The 16,654-nt window shown below is 42.3% G+C and overlaps 1 long non-coding RNA gene across 1 annotated transcript; it reads left to right on the top strand.

The window, feature by feature from the left end:
- The first annotated feature begins 8,222 nt into the window (after positions 1–8,222).
- LOC122886389 lies at positions 8,223–13,417 on the top strand. Its single transcript, XR_006380339.1, has 2 exons — positions 8,223–8,262; positions 13,150–13,417. It is a non-coding gene; the product is annotated as an uncharacterized LOC122886389 (long non-coding RNA).
- Positions 13,418–16,654: the final 3,237 nt, after the last annotated feature.

Below are 16,654 nucleotides of genomic sequence, written 5' to 3'. Positions count from 1 at the left end.
ATTCAAACCAGTTTTTTGTTGAACAGGAATTGTGACATCATCAGTGACATCACAGCATGTTGCCTCGGCGAGGTTATAAGTAGAACCCAAGCACGCATAAGAATTATTATATTATGTTGTCACATTCTTTTTCCAGATTGAGTCTGCTGCCATCGCGACAAGGACCTGGAGATGCACCGAAAACGACTGGATGGATCTACGAACAGGTGACATTTCCAGGTAAGTTAAATGATCAGTCAGGGATGGAGGAACGATCTCAAGCAAGTAGAGTTGCAAAGTAGAAGGAGCCACAAAGAAACACTAGACTCTCCCGGATAATGTTACAATCCTATAGGTTAGTGTTCTGGCCATCATTTTTTATTGTTTCAGCTTTAAGGAGAAACCATGCTTTATCTATCTGTTTGGCATGGCAAACAGCTCTACCACAATACTCATGAGCTTGGGCGGAGGAGAGGCCAGAGTTTCATGCCCATCAAATCATCATCGGAGGAGCTTGCATGAAGACAGTGATGTGTTACTGTTACTCTGCCTGAACTCGCAGACATCATGTCACTTATTAGAGTATCCTCCAGCCCTCTGGACAAAATCCCAACTAGGTTTCTATTGGAAGTTATGGATTGTATTGCACCCCTTTTACAAATTATTTTTAACAGCTCACTGTCTACTGGCTGTGTCCCTGATTTCTTTAAAACAGCTTGTGTCCAGCCAGTCCTAAAAAAACCTGGGCTTGATCCCACCCTCCTGGATAACTACCGCCCAATATCCAAATTGCCTTTTATTTCGAAGATTCTCGAAAAACTTGTATCCAAGCAGCTTCTTGCTGCTGTGGAAAGCAATATTACTTTTGAAAAGTTCCAATCTGGCTTTCGTCAACACCACAACACTGAGACAGCCCTTCTCAAAGTCACTAATGACCTTTTAATGAATGCAGACGCAGGCATGTGTTCAATTCTTGTGCTGTTGGACTTAAGTGCTGCCTTCGACACAATTGATCATGGCATTCTTTTAGATAGACTGAGGCACTGGGTGGGCATATCTGGCACTGCACTAGACTGGTTCGCATCTTATCTGTCCAATAGGAAATTCTGTGTTAGCATTAATAACTTCATGTCATCCTTTTCCCATATCAAGTACAGTGTGCCTCAAGGTTCAATTCTGGGACCAATATTGTTCTCCTTATACATGCTTCCCTTGGGTGATGTAATCCGCAGACTTGGTATTTCTTTTCATTGTTATGCGGATGACACACAGTTGTACCTCCCTGTCAAGCCCACTGACCTTAGTACGCTGAGTTCTCTGCAGGACTGCCTGTCTGACATAAAAAATTGGATGTCGATAAATTTTCTTCAGCTCAACTCAAATAAAACTGAAATACTTGTTATTGGGCCCCAACACATCACTAAACAAATACTGCCATCCACTGGTAACCTGTCACAACATATCAAGCCTGTTGCAAGAAATCTTGGTGTCCTGTTTGATAGCAATTTATGTTTTGAGCAACACATCACTAAGCTTGTCCAATCATGTTTTTGTCAACTCAGAAATATTGCAAAAATACGATCTATTTTAAATCTTAGTGATGCAGAAACTGTTGTGCATGCTTTTATCTCCTCACGCCTTGATTATTGTAACAGCCTGTTCACTTGTCTTAATCAAAAAACTCTGACACGACTGCAGACTGTACAAAACTCAGCTGCTCGGCTGTTAACCAGGACCAAGAAGTATGACCACGTAACACCTGTTTTAGCCTCTTTACATTGGCTCCCTGTTTGTTTTGGGATTGATTTTAAGATCTTGTTGATTACTTTTAAGGCTCTTCATGGCCTGGCCCCAGACTATATTTTAGACCTTGTAATCCCTTATGAACCTTCACGTAGTTTGAGATCTTCGGGCAGGGGTCTCCTGTCTGTTCCTGAGTCCAGGATGAAAACTAAGGGGGACAGAGCTTTTGCTGTCAGGGCCCCGAGGCTCTGGAACAACGAAGAAATTAGGTTGTCTGAGTCAGTGTCTTCGTTTAAGTCTTGTCTCAAAACACATTTTTATCTGAAAGCATATCCTGATTTCACCTGAACTGGTTGTTTATTTTACTGTTTATTTTATTGCTTTTGTGTATTTTATGTGTTTTATTTCTTTATATTTTGTCATTCACTGTGATGTTGCCCTTGTTGTGTGTGTGCCCTTGATGTTGTCTTGTTGTGAAGCACTTTGTACTTTGTTTTGATAAGTGCTCTATAAATAAAGTTTTATTATTATTATTATTATTACTTGTTTAATGCAGTTGCCTAGCATCTGCGTCTCTGTACCTAATATGATTATTTAACTGTTCTTTGGCTTAAAAAAATCAAGTGCAGTGTCATTTTGATGCTTGGCTACATGTTTATTGCGGTTGCCTAGCGTCTGCGTCGGGCAACTCTCCTGCGTCTGTGGACGGGGCGGGAAGCACGTCTGCGTCTGCGAACGGGGCGGGAAGCACGTCTGCGTCTGTGTGGCATTGTCAAATGGTGACCTGTTGGATGTAACGGGTTCTATTTATAAACTCACCAAGGCGACGTCTATTATGTCACCGATGATGTCACAATGTCTGTGTGAGAAATGCTGGCTCAATCACTAGTGACATCATAGGGATCTATTCAAACCAGTTTTTTGTTGAACAGGAATTGTGACATCATCAGTGACATCACAGCATGTTGCCTCGGCGAGGTTATAAGTAGAACCCGTTACGTACAAGAATTATTATATTATGTTGTCACATTCTTTTTCCAGATTGAGTCTGCTGCCATCGCGACAAGGACCTGGAGATGCACCGAAAACGACTGGATGGATCTACGAACAGGTGACATTTCCAGGTAAGTTAAATGATCAGTCAGGGATGGAGGAACGATCTCAAACAAGTAGAGATGCAAAGTAGAAGGGGCCACAAAGAAACACTAGACCCTCCCGGATAATGTTACAATCCTATAGGTTAGTGTTCTGGCCATCATTTTTTATTGTTTCAGCTTTGTTAAGGAGAAACCATGCTTTATCTATCTGTTTGGCATGGCAAACAGCTCTACCACAATACTCATGAGCTTGGGCGGAGGAGAGGCCAGAGTTTCATGCCCATCAAATCATCATCGGAGGAGCTTGCATGAAGACAGTGATGTCATTAAACCCTCCCATGAAGGCTCCAGAATCTTCATCAGGGTTAATACGGCTTCTGGTTCATTCTTTTTTTCATGTAATGTTTTAAAAAGAGCAAATGCAATACAACTTATTTGGCTATTCTAGCGCTTAAGATAATTGTTGACTGTTGTTGTGATGCTTGGACTACTTGTTTAATGCAGTTGCCTAGCATCCGCGCGTCTCTGTACCTAATATGATTATTTAACTGTTCTTTGGCTTAAAAAAATTAAGTGCAGTGTCATTTTGATGCTTGGCTACATGTTTATTGCGGTTGCCTAGCGTCTGCGTCGGGCAACTCTCCTGCGTCTGCGGACGGGGCGGGAAGCACGTCTGCGTCTGCGGACGGGGCGGGAAGCACGTCTGCGTCTGCGTGGCATTGTCAAATGGTGACCTGCTGGATGTAACGGGTTCCATTTATAAACTCACCAAGGCGACGTCTATTATGTCACCGATGATGTCACAATGTCTGTGCGAGAAATGCTGGCTCAATCACTAGTGACATCATAGGGATCCATTCAAACCAGTTTTTTGTTGAACAGGAATTGTGACATCATCAGTGACATCACAGCATGTTGCCTCGGCGAGGTTATAAGTAGAACCCGTTACGTACAAGAATTATTATATTATGTTGTCACATTCTTTTTCCAGATTGAGTCTGCTGCCATCGCGACAAGGACCTGGAGATGCACCGAAAACGACTGGATGGATCTACGAACAGGTGACATTTCCAGGTAAGTTAAATGATCAGTCAGGGATGGAGGAACGATCTCAAGCAAGTAGAGTTGCAAAGTAGAAGGAGCCACAAAGAAACACTAGACTCTCCCGGATAATGTTACAATCCTATAGGTTAGTGTTCTGGCCATCATTTTTTATTGTTTCAGCTTTGTTAAGGAGAAACCATGCTTTATCTATCTGTTTGGCATGGCAAACAGCTCTACCACAATACTCATGAGCTTGGGCGGAGGAGAGGCCAGAGTTTCATGCCCATCAAATCATCATCGGAGGAGCTTGCATGAAGACAGTGATGTCATTAAACCCTCCCATGAAGGCTCAAGATTCTTCATCAGGGTTAATACGGCTTCTGGTTCATTCTTTTTTTCATGTAATGTTTTAAAAAGAGCAAATGCAATACAACTTATTTGGCTATTCTAGCGCTTAAGATAATTGTTGACTGTTGTTGTGATGCTTGGACTACTTGCATGCTGGCGGCTAACCTGCAGCACGCTGTGCTGTCCTCCTCACGTAGTTGACTATTTACATCACCTGTTTCCCCTCACTCTTTTTCTTCCTCTTCTCTGCCCACTAAAAACAGCCACGCATCCTCTGCTGTCACTAACTCCCCCTTGTGGTCTGTTCATAGTGCTGCTATCTGGAGCCCGGATCCCTCTAGTGCCACTTTTAATATTCCTGTGGTAATTTCGGATAGGTCCTTAATGCGAAACAGACACAGCAATAATAATAACTTAATAAAGATCCGGACCAGAACCCTACCTCCAGTCTCAACCTCAAATCGGATGCAGCACAGACTTTTTAAGACGGCTCTTCTGAATGTAAGATCCCTCTCTAACAAAATGTTTATTTTAAATGATTTTATCTCTTCTACTGATTTAGACTTTGTTTTTAACTGAATCCTGGTTACGTCCTGGTGATCACAGTCAGCTGGCTGAATTGTGCCCTCCTGATTTTGACTGCTTTAGCTGCCCTAGGGTCTGTGGTCAAGGTGGGGGCCTCGTTACTGTCTATAGGAAGCATTTTAAGTGTGACCTCATAGCTTGCAATGATTTTTCCTCCTTTGAAGTGCTCATGTTTAAACTTGATGGCCCCCTCCCAGTTATATTTGTTATTATATATCGCCCCCCTAAACCAGCTGGCTCCTTCTTGTTGGAACTCCCTGAGTTTTTATCCAGTCTTGTGTTAAATTATGATAGAATTGTTCTTTGTGGTGATTTTAATATTCATGTTGATAACTCCTCTAATGCCCTTGCTGCTGATTTTTTAAATATCACTAACTCTTTCAACTTTCAACAACATGTGTCTGGCCAAACTCATTCCCGTGGCCACTCCTTAGACCTAGTCTTTACTTTGGGCCTGAAAACCCCATCTATGGAAATCAGGGACATGTTTGTATCTGATCACCTATGCATTGTTTGTAACTGTGAATTAGAGGCTGCTAGTACTGTCTTATCCCACTCTAAGTACACACGCGTCCTTAATGAGCATAGTGCCTCAAAATTCTGTACACTGTTCAATCCTCCTGGCAGTGTGTTTCCCGATTCCTCCAACACCAACGATTTGGTTGATTATTTTAACTCCCTGTGTTCTTCAACCTTAGATCTCATAGCTCCTCTGAAAAATAGACAAAACTCAAAGACTAGAAAACAGCCATGGTTAAATGACAGTATTCGAAGCTGTAAAAAGAAATGCAGAAGAGCAGAACGCAGATGGAAGAAATCAGGTCTCCAGGTCCACTTTGTGGCCGTGAAAGAGTTATTACGCCTTTATAATAAGATGGTGAAGGATGCAAGAACATGTCATTTCTCTGCACTTATTTCTGCCCATCAGCACAATCCCAGATTCCTGTTTAAGACTGTGGATCAGTTAGTTAACCCAGCCTCTCCTTGTGCCCGTGCTGAGTGTGATGCTGATTGTGAAAAGTTTCTTTTGCACTTTGCTGGAAAGGTGGAGTTAATAAGATCTGATATCACCCCCAATCCTGCCTTTTTAGATGTGGATCACCTGCTCAGGGATTCTTTGAGCAATTTTTCTGCTGTTACTCTGCCTGAACTCGCAGACATCATGTCACTTATTAGAGTATCCTCCAGCCCTCTGGACAAAATCCCAACTAGGTTTCTATTGGAAGTTATGGATTGTATTGCACCCCTTTTACAAATTATTTTTAACAGCTCGCTGTCTACTGGCTGTGTCCCTGATTTCTTTAAAACAGCATGTGTCCAGCCAGTCCTATAAAAACCTGGGCTTGATCCCACCCTCCTGGATAACTACCGCCCAATATCCAAATTGCCTTTTATTTCGAAGATTCTCGAAAAACTTGTATCCAAGCAGCTTCTTGCTGCTGTGGAAAGCAATATTACTTTTGAAAAGTTCCAATCTGGCTTTCGTCAACACCACAGCACTGAGACAGCCCTTCTCAAAGTCACTAATGACCTTTTAATGAATGCAGACGCAGGCATGTGTTCAATTCTTGTGCTGTTGGACTTAAGTGCTGCCTTCGACACAATTGATCATGGCATTCTTTTAGATAGACTGAGGCACTGGGTGGGCATATCTGGCACTGCACTAGACTGGTTCGCATCTTATCTGTCCAATAGGAAATTCTGTGTTAGCATTAATAACTTCATGTCATCCTTTTCCCATATCAAGTACAGTGTGCCTCAAGGTTCAATTCTGGGACCAATATTGTTCTCCTTATACATGCTTCCCTTGGGTGATGTAATCCGCAGACTTGGTATTTCTTTTCATTGTTATGCGGATGACACACAGTTGTACCTCCCTGTCAAGCCCACTGACCTTAGTACGCTGAGTTCTCTGCAGGACTGCCTGTCTGACATAAAAAATTGGATGTCGATAAATTTTCTTCAGCTCAACTCAAATAAAACTGAAATACTTGTTATTGGGCCCCAACACATCACTAAACAAATACTGCCATCCACTGGTAACCTGTCACAACATATCAAGCCTGTTGCAAGAAATCTTGGTGTCCTGTTTGATAGCAATTTATGTTTTGAGCAACACATCACTAAGCTTGTCCAATCATGTTTTTGTCAACTCAGAAATATTGCAAAAATATGATCTATTTTAAATCTTAGTGATGCAGAAACTGTTGTGCATGCTTTTATCTCCTCACGCCTTGATTATTGTAACAGCCTGTTCACTTGTCTTAATCAAAAACTCTGACACGACTGCAGACTGTACAAAACTCAGCTGCTCGGCTGTTAACCAGGACCAAGAAGTATGACCACGTAACACCTGTTTTAGCCTCTTTACATTGGCTCCCTGTTTGTTTTGGGATTGATTTTAAGATCTTGTTGATTACTTTTAAGGCTCTTCATGGCCTGGCCCCAGACTATATTTTAGACCTTGTAATCCCTTATGAACCTTCACGTAGTTTGAGATCTTCGGGCAGGGGTCTCCTGTCTGTTCCTGAGTCCAGGATGAAAACTAAGGGGGACAGAGCTTTTGCTGTCAGGGCCCCGAGGCTCTGGAACAACGAAGAAATTAGGTTGTCTGAGTCAGTGTCTTCGTTTAAGTCTTGTCTCAAAACACATTTTTATCTGAAAGCATATCCTGATTTCACCTGAACTGGTTGTTTATTTTACTGTTTATTTTATTGCTTTTGTGTATTTTATGTGTTTTATTTCTTTATATTTTGTCATTCACTGTGATGTTGCCCTTGTTGTGTGTGTGCCCTTGATGTTGTCTTGTTGTGAAGCACTTTGTACTTTGTTTTGATAAGTGCTCTATAAATAAAGTTTTATTATTATTATTATTATTACTTGTTTAATGCAGTTGCCTAGCATCTGCGTCTCTGTACCTAATATGATTATTTAACTGTTCTTTGGCTTAAAAAAATCAAGTGCAGTGTCATTTTGATGCTTGGCTACATGTTTATTGCGGTTGCCTAGCGTCTGCGCGCGGGCAACTCTCCTGCGTCTGTGGGACGGGCGGGAAGCACGCGCGTCTGCGCTCTGCGAACGGGCGGGAAGCGCGTCTGCGTCTGCGTGGCATTGTCAAATGGTGACCTGTTGGATGTAACGGGTTCCATTTATAAACTCACCAAGGCGACGTCTATTATGTCACCGATGATGTCACAATGTCTGTGTGAGAAATGCTGGCTCAATCACTAGTGACATCATAGGGATCTATTCAAACCAGTTTTTGTTGAACAGGAATTGTGACATCATCAGTGACATCACAGCATGTTGCCTCGGCGAGGTTATAAGTAGAACCCGTTCACGTACAAGAATTATTATATTATGTTGTCACATTCTTTTTCCAGATTGAGTCTGCTGCCATCGCGACAAGGACCTGGAGATGCATGCAAAACGACTGGATGGATCTACGAACAGGTGACATTTCCAGGTAAGTTAAATGATCAGTCAGGGATGGAGGAACGATCTCAAGCAAGTAGAGATGCAAAGTAGAAGGGCCACAAAGAAACACTAGACCTCCCGGATAATGTTACAATCCTATAAGTTAGTGTTCTGGCCATCATTTTTATTGTTTCAGCTTTGTTAAGGAGAAACCATGCTTTATCTATCTGTTTGGCATGGCAAACAGCTCTACCACAATACTCATGAGCTTGGGCGGAGGAGAGGCCAGAGTTTCATGCCCATCAAATCATCATTGGAGGAGCTTGCATGAAGACAGTGATGTCATTAAACCCTCCCATGAAGGCTCAAGATTCTTCATCAGGGTTAATACGGCTTCTGGTTCATTCTTTTTTTCATGTAATGTTTTAAAAAGAGCAAATGCAATACAACTTATTTGGCTATTCTAGCGCTTAAGATAATTGTTGACTGTTGTTGTGATGCTTGGACTACTTGCATGCTGGCGGCTAACCTGCAGCACGCTGTGCTGTCCTCCTCACGTAGTTGACTATTTACATCACCTGTTTCCCCTCGCTCTTTTTCTTCCTCTTCTCTGCCCACTAAAAACAGCCACGCATCCTCTGCTGTCACTAACTCCCCCTTGTGGTCTGTTCATAGTGCTGCTATCTGGAGCCCGGATCCCTCTAGTGCCACTTTTAATATTCCTGTGGTAATTTCGGATAGGTCCTTAATGCGAAACAGACACAGCAATAATAATAACTTAATAAAGATCCGGACCAGAACCCTACCTCCAGTCTCAACCTCAAATCGGATGCAGCACAGACTTTTAAGACGGCTCTTCTGAATGTAAGATCCTCTCTAACAAAATGTTTATTTTAAATGATTTTATCTCTTCTACTGATTTAGACTTTGTTTTTAACTGAATCCTGGTTACGTCCTGGTGATCACAGTCAGCTGGCTGAATTGTGCCCTCCTGATTTTGACTGCTTTAGCTGCCCTAGGGTCTGTGGTCAAGGTGGGGGCCTTGTTACTGTCTATAGGAAGCATTTTAAGTGTGACCTCATAGCTTGCAATGATTTTTCCTCCTTTGAAGTGCTCATGTTTAAACTTGGTGGCCCCCTCCCAGTTATATTTGCTAATATATATCGCCCCCCTAAACCAGCTGGCTCCTTCTTGTTGGAACTCCCTGAGTTTTTATCCAGTCTTGTGTTAAATTATGATAGAATTGTTCTTTGTGGTGATTTTAATATTCATGTTGATAACTCCTCTAATGCCCTTGCTGCTGATTTTTTAAATATCACTAACTCTTTCAACTTTCAACAACATGTGTCTGGCCAAACTCATTCCCGTGGCCACTCCTTAGACCTAGTCTTTACTTTGGGCCTGAAAACCCCATCTATGGAAATCAGGGACATGTTTGTATCTGATCACCTATGCATTGTTTGTAACTGTGAATTAGAGGCTGCTAGTACTGTCTTATCCCACTCTAAGTACACACGCGTCCTTAATGAGCATAGTGCCTCAAAATTCTGTACACTGTTCAATCCTCCTGGCAGTGTGTTTCCGATTCCTCCAACACCAACGATTTGGTTGATTATTTTAACTCCCTGTGTTCTTCAACCTTAGATCTCATAGCTCCTCTGAAAAATAGACAAAACTCAAAGACTAGAAAACAGCTATGGTTAAATGACAGTATTCGAAGCTGTAAAAAGAAATGCAGAAGAGCAGAACGCAGATGGAAGAAATCAGGTCTCCAGGTCCACTTTGTGGCCGTGAAAGAGTTATTACGCCTTTATAATAAGATGGTGAAGGATGCAAGAACATGTCATTTCTCTGCACTTATTTCTGCCCATCAGCACAATCCCAGATTCCTGTTTAAGACTGTGGATCAGTTAGTTAACCCAGCCTCTCCTTGTGCCCGTGCTGAGTGTGATGCTGATTGTGAAAAGTTTCTTTTGCACTTTGCTGGAAAGGTGGAGTTAATAAGATCTGATATCACCCCCAATCCTGCCTTTTTAGATGTGGATCACCTGCTCAGGGATTCTTTGAGCAATTTTTCTGCTGTTACTCTGCCTGAACTCGCAGACATCATGTCACTTATTAGAGTATCCTCCAGCCCTCTGGACAAAATCCCAACTAGGTTTCTATTGGAAGTTATGGATTGTATTGCACCCCTTTTACAAATTATTTTTAACAGCTCGCTGTCTACTGGCTGTGTCCCTGATTTCTTTAAAACAGCATGTGTCCAGCCAGTCCTAAAAACCTGGGCTTGATCCCACCCTCCTGGATAACTACCGCCCAATATCCAAATTGCCTTTTATTTGAAGATTCTCGAAAAACTTGTATCCAAGCAGCTTCTTGCTGCTGTGGAAAGCAATAATACTTTTGAAAAGTTCCAATCTGGCTTTCGTCAACACCACAGCACTGAGACAGCCCTTCTCAAAGTCACTAATGACCTTTTAATGAATGCAGACGCAGGCATGTGTTCAATTCTTGTGCTGTTGGACTTAAGTGCTGCCTTCGACACAATTGATCATGGCATTCTTTTAGATAGACTGAGGCACTGGGTGGGCATATCTGGCACTGCACTAGACTGGTTCGCATCTTATCTGTCCAATAGGAAATTCTGTGTTATCCTGTCATCCTTTTCCCATATCAAGTACAGTGTGCCTCAAGGTTCAATTCTGGGACCAATATTGTTCTCCTTATACATGCTTCCCTTGGGTGATGTAATCCGCAGACTTGGTATTTCTTTTCATTGTTATGCGGATGACACACAGTTGTACCTCCCTGTCAAGCCCACTGACCTTAGTACGCTGAGTTCTCTGCAGGACTGCCTGTCTGACATAAAAAATTGGATGTCGATAAATTTTCTTCAGCTCAACTCAAATAAAACTGAAATACTTGTTATTGGGCCCCAACACATCACTAAACAAATACTGCCATCCACTGGTAACCTGTCACAACATATCAAGCCTGTTGCAAGAAATCTTGGTGTCCTGTTTGATAGCAATTTATGTTTTGAGCAACACATCACTAAGCTTGTCCAATCATGTTTTTGTCAACTCAGAAATTTTGCAAAAATACGATCTATTTTAAATCTTAGTGATGCAGAAACTGTTGCTTGTTGACTGTTGTGATGCTTGGACTACTTGTTTAATGCAGTTGCCTAGCATCCGTGCGTCTCTGTACCTAATATGATTATTTAACTGTTCTTTGGCTTAAAAGTGCAGTGTCATTTTGATGCTTGGCTACATGTTTATTGCGGTTGCCTAGCGTCTGCGTCGGGCAACTCTCCTGCGTCTGCGGACGGGGCGGGAAGCACGTCTGCGTCTGCGAATGGGGCGGGAAGCACGTCTGCGTCTGCGAACGGGGCGGGAAGCACGTCTGCGTCTGCGTGGCATTGTCAAATGGTGACCTGCAGGATGTAACGGGTTCTATTCATAAACTCCCAGGCAAGGCTCTGTGATGTCACTGATGATGTCACAATTCACATGAGACAATCAATGACATCATCAGAGGAAGTACATTATGACATTGATGTCATCAATCCCTCTTATTAATGGTCCTGTTAATGTTCAGCCTAGCACTTGGTTTATTTAGAATTTTGCCTGATCTAAGAAGATGGGGTTTCTAGTGGTTGTTTCTAGTAGTTTGCTAACTTCTGTGTTGGCACAGTTAATACAGAAATGTATTAATTAATATGTTTATGCATATCAAAACAAATCCAGTGCCTGTAACATGCTATTAAAACACACAGAAAAATGACACAAAGCGTGCTGGCTGCTGAAGGACAGACTGGGCACCTTGGACATGAGGGGTTAGAGTCATACCATCTTGGGATCTGAACGTTAGCCAGATCAGGAAGCAGGAAAGCATTGCCAACTATCATGTCATAGCTGATTCTGCTGCATTCTCCTTCTGTCAAAGGGAAAGGCTGAGCTTAGCCTGAGCCAGACCGCTTATCTGTTCATGTCATGTTAATGCTGGGGCCCACACACCTGGGACTGTGTCGGAGTAAGGCTTTCAAACAGCTACTCCTCAAATATCAAGAGAGGAAGGAAGACAAAGTAGGAAAGATAGAGATGATTGAAAGTAAAAGAAAGAAGGAATGAGAGTAAAACTATTCAAGAAAAAAATGTGAGATCAAAACAAAAAGAATATAACAACGTGTAAGGAGATAGTAACAGAAGATCAAGAAAACAAAAAAAAAAAGAGAGAGGAAGCAACGGTTAAGCAAGAAATGATGCACATGGCTAACATCCTTTAATGGGTTGCATTAAAAGTTCATCAAGGTAGATCACATGACCTCACTGGGTTCCATGAATCATCGGAAGAACTACATGACACTGATGTCATGAGGGCTCCTTGGACTGCTCATGCTGAGTCCACCTGCTGTTTTTCTTAGTTTTTCCCCCCTAATGTGATGTAGATGGTAATTATAAAAATCTAAATGCAGTAGAACTTATTTTACTGTTGTATGGTTTAAAAAAATTGATTGAGTGCAGTGTCATTTTGATGCTTGGCTACATGTTTATTGCGGTTACCTAGCGTCTGTGTCTGACAACTCTCCTGCGTCTGTGGACAGCAGAGGACCTGCGAGGTCTCCTGCGTCTGCGAACGGGGCGGGAAGCACGTCTGCGTCTGCGTGGCATTGTCAAATGGTGACCTGCTGGATGTAACGGGTTCTATTTATAAACTCACCAAGGCGACGTCTATTATGTCACCGATGATGTCACAATGTCTGTGCGAGAAATGCTGGCTCAATCACTAGTGACATCATATTCAAACCAGTTTTTTGTTGAACAGGAATTGTGACATCATCAGTGACATCACAGCATGTTGCCTCGGCGAGGTTATAAGTAGAACCCGTTACGTACAAGAATTATTATATTATGTTGTCACATTCTTTTTCCAGATTGAGTCTGCTGCCATCGCGACAAGGACCTGGAGATGCACCGAAAACGACTGGATGGATCTACGAACAGGTGACATTTCCAGGTAAGTTAAATGATCAGTCAGGGATGGAGGAACGATCTCAAGCAAGTAGAGTTGCAAAGTAGAAGGAGCCACAAAGAAACACTAGACTCTCCCTGATAATGTTACAATCCTATAGGTTAGTGTTCTGGCCATCATTTTTTATTGTTTCAGCTTTAAGGAGAAACCATGCTTTATCTATCTGTTTGGCATGGCAAACAGCTCTACCACAATACTCATGAGCTTGGGCGGAGGAGAGGCCAGAGTTTCATGCCCATCAAATCATCATCGGAGGAGCTTGCATGAAGACAGTGATGTGTTACTGTTACTCTGCCTGAACTCGCAGACATCATGTCACTTATTAGAGTATCCTCCAGCCCTCTGGACAAAATCCCAACTAGGTTTCTATTGGAAGTTATGGATTGTATTGCACCCCTTTTACAAATTATTTTTAACAGCTCGCTGTCTACTGGCTGTGTCCCTGATTTCTTTAAAACAGCATGTGTCCAGCCAGTCCTATAAAAACCTGGGCTTGATCCCACCCTCCTGGATAACTACCGCCCAATATCCAAATTGCCTTTTATTTCGAAGATTCTCGAAAAACTTGTATCCAAGCAGCTTCTTGCTGCTGTGGAAAGCAATATTACTTTTGAAAAGTTCCAATCTGGCTTTCGTCAACACCACAGCACTGAGACAGCCCTTCTCAAAGTCACTAATGACCTTTTAATGAATGCAGACGCAGGCATGTGTTCAATTCTTGTGCTGTTGGACTTAAGTGCTGCCTTCGACACAATTGATCATGGCATTCTTTTAGATAGACTGAGGCACTGGGTGGGCATATCTGGCACTGCACTAGACTGGTTCGCATCTTATCTGTCCAATAGGAAATTCTGTGTTAGCATTAATAACTTCATGTCATCCTTTTCCCATATCAAGTACAGTGTGCCTCAAGGTTCAATTCTGGGACCAATATTGTTCTCCTTATACATGCTTCCCTTGGGTGATGTAATCCGCAGACTTGGTATTTCTTTTCATTGTTATGCGGATGACACACAGTTGTACCTCCCTGTCAAGCCCACTGACCTTAGTACGCTGAGTTCTCTGCAGGACTGCCTGTCTGACATAAAAATTGGATGTCGATAAATTTTCTTCAGCTCAACTCAAATAAAACTGAAATACTTGTTATTGGGCCCCAACACATCACTAAACAAATACTGCCATCCACTGGTAACCTGTCACAACATATCAAGCCTGTTGCAAGAAATCTTGGTGTCCTGTTTGATAGCAATTTATGTTTTTGAGCAACACATCACTAAGCTTGTCCAATCATGTTTTTGTCAACTCAGAAATATTGCAAAAATATGATCTATTTTAAATCTTAGTGATGCAGAAACTGTTGTGCATGCTTTTATCTCCTCACGCCTTGATTATTGTAACAGCCTGTTCACTTGTCTTAATCAAAAACTCTGACACGACTGCAGACTGTACAAAACTCAGCTGCTCGGCTGTTAACCAGGACCAAGAAGTATGACCACGTAACACCTGTTTTAGCCTCTTTACATTGGCTCCCTGTTTGTTTTGGGATTGATTTTAAGATCTTGTTGATTACTTTTAAGGCTCTTCATGGCCTGGCCCCAGACTATATTTTAGACCTTGTAATCCCTTATGAACCTTCACGTAGTTTGAGATCTTCGGGCAGGGGTCTCCTGTCTGTTCCTGAGTCCAGGATGAAAACTAAGGGGGACAGAGCTTTTGCTGTCAGGGCCCCGAGGCTCTGGAACAACGAAGAAATTAGGTTGTCTGAGTCAGTGTCTTCGTTTAAGTCTTGTCTCAAAACACATTTTTATCTGAAAGCATATCCTGATTTCACCTGAATTGGTTGTTTATTTTACTGTTTATTTTATTGCTTTTGTGTATTTTATGTGTTTTATTTCTTTATATTTTGTCATTCACTGTGATGTTGCCCTTGTTGTGTGTGTGCCCTTGATGTTGTCTTGTTGTGAAGCACTTTGTACTTTGTTTTGATAAGTGCTCTATAAATAAAGTTTTATTATTATTATTATTATTACTTGTTTAATGCAGTTGCCTAGCATCTGCGTCTCTGTACCTAATATGATTATTTAACTGTTCTTTGGCTTAAAAAAATCAAGTGCAGTGTCATTTTGATGCTTGGCTACATGTTTATTGCGGTTGCCTAGCGTCTGCGTCGGGCAACTCTCCTGCGTCTGTGGACGGGGCGGGAAGCACGTCTGCGTCTGCGAACGGGGCGGGAAGCACGTCTGCGTCTGCGTGGCATTGTCAAATGGTGACCTGTTGGATGTAACGGGTTCTATTTATAAACTCACCAAGGCGACGTCTATTATGTCACCGATGATGTCACAATGTCTGTGTGAGAAATGCTGGCTCAATCACTAGTGACATCATAGGGATCCATTCAAACCAGTTTTTGTTGAACAGGAATTGTGACATCATCAGTGACATCACAGCATGTTGCCTCGGCGAGGTTATAAGTAGAACCCGTTACGTACAAGAATTATTATATTATGTTGTCACATTCTTTTTCCAGATTGAGTCTGCTGCCATCGCGACAAGGACCTGGAGATGCACCGAAAACGACTGGATGGATCTACGAACAGGTGACATTTCCAGGTAAGTTAAATGATCAGTCAGGGATGGAGGAACGATCTCAAACAAGTAGAGATGCAAAGTAGAAGGGGCCACAAAGAAACACTAGACCCTCCCGGATAATGTTACAATCCTATAGCTTAGTGTTCTGGCCATCATTTTTTATTGTTTCAGTTTTGTTAAGGAGAAACCATGCTTTATCTATCTGTTTGGCATGGCAAACAGCTCTACCACAATACTCATGAGCTTGGGCGGAGGAGAGGCCAGAGTTTCATGCCCATCAAATCATCATCGGAGGAGCTTGCATGAAGACAGTGATGTCATTAAACCCTCCCATGAAGGCTCCAGAATCTTCATCAGGGTTAATACGGCTTCTGGTTCATTCTTTTTTTCATGTAATGTTTTAAAAAGAGCAAATGCAATACAACTTATTTGGCTATTCTAGCGCTTAAGATAATTGTTGACTGTTGTTGTGATGCTTGGACTACTTGTTTAATGCAGTTGCCTAGCATCCGCGCGTCTCTGTACCTAATATGATTATTTAACTGTTCTTTGGCTTAAAAAAATTAAGTGCAGTGTCATTTTGATGCTTGGCTACATGTTTATTGCGGTTGCCTAGCGTCTGCGTCGGGCAACTCTCCTGCGTCTGCGGACGGGGCGGGAAGCACGTCTGCGTCTGCGGACGGGGCGGGAAGCACGTCTGCGTCTGCGTGGCATTGTCAAATGGTGACCTGCTGGATGTAACGGGTTCTATTTATAAACTCACCAAGGCGACGTCTGTTATGTCACCGATGATGTCACAATGTCTGTGCGAGAAATGC

This window comes from Siniperca chuatsi, linkage group LG13 (genome assembly GCF_020085105.1).
Source record: "Siniperca chuatsi isolate FFG_IHB_CAS linkage group LG13, ASM2008510v1, whole genome shotgun sequence".
Lineage (NCBI taxonomy): Eukaryota > Metazoa > Chordata > Actinopteri > Centrarchiformes > Sinipercidae > Siniperca > Siniperca chuatsi.
The sequence above is the reverse complement of the archived record's forward strand: the minus strand, read 5'-3'. Positions and strand labels throughout refer to the sequence as shown.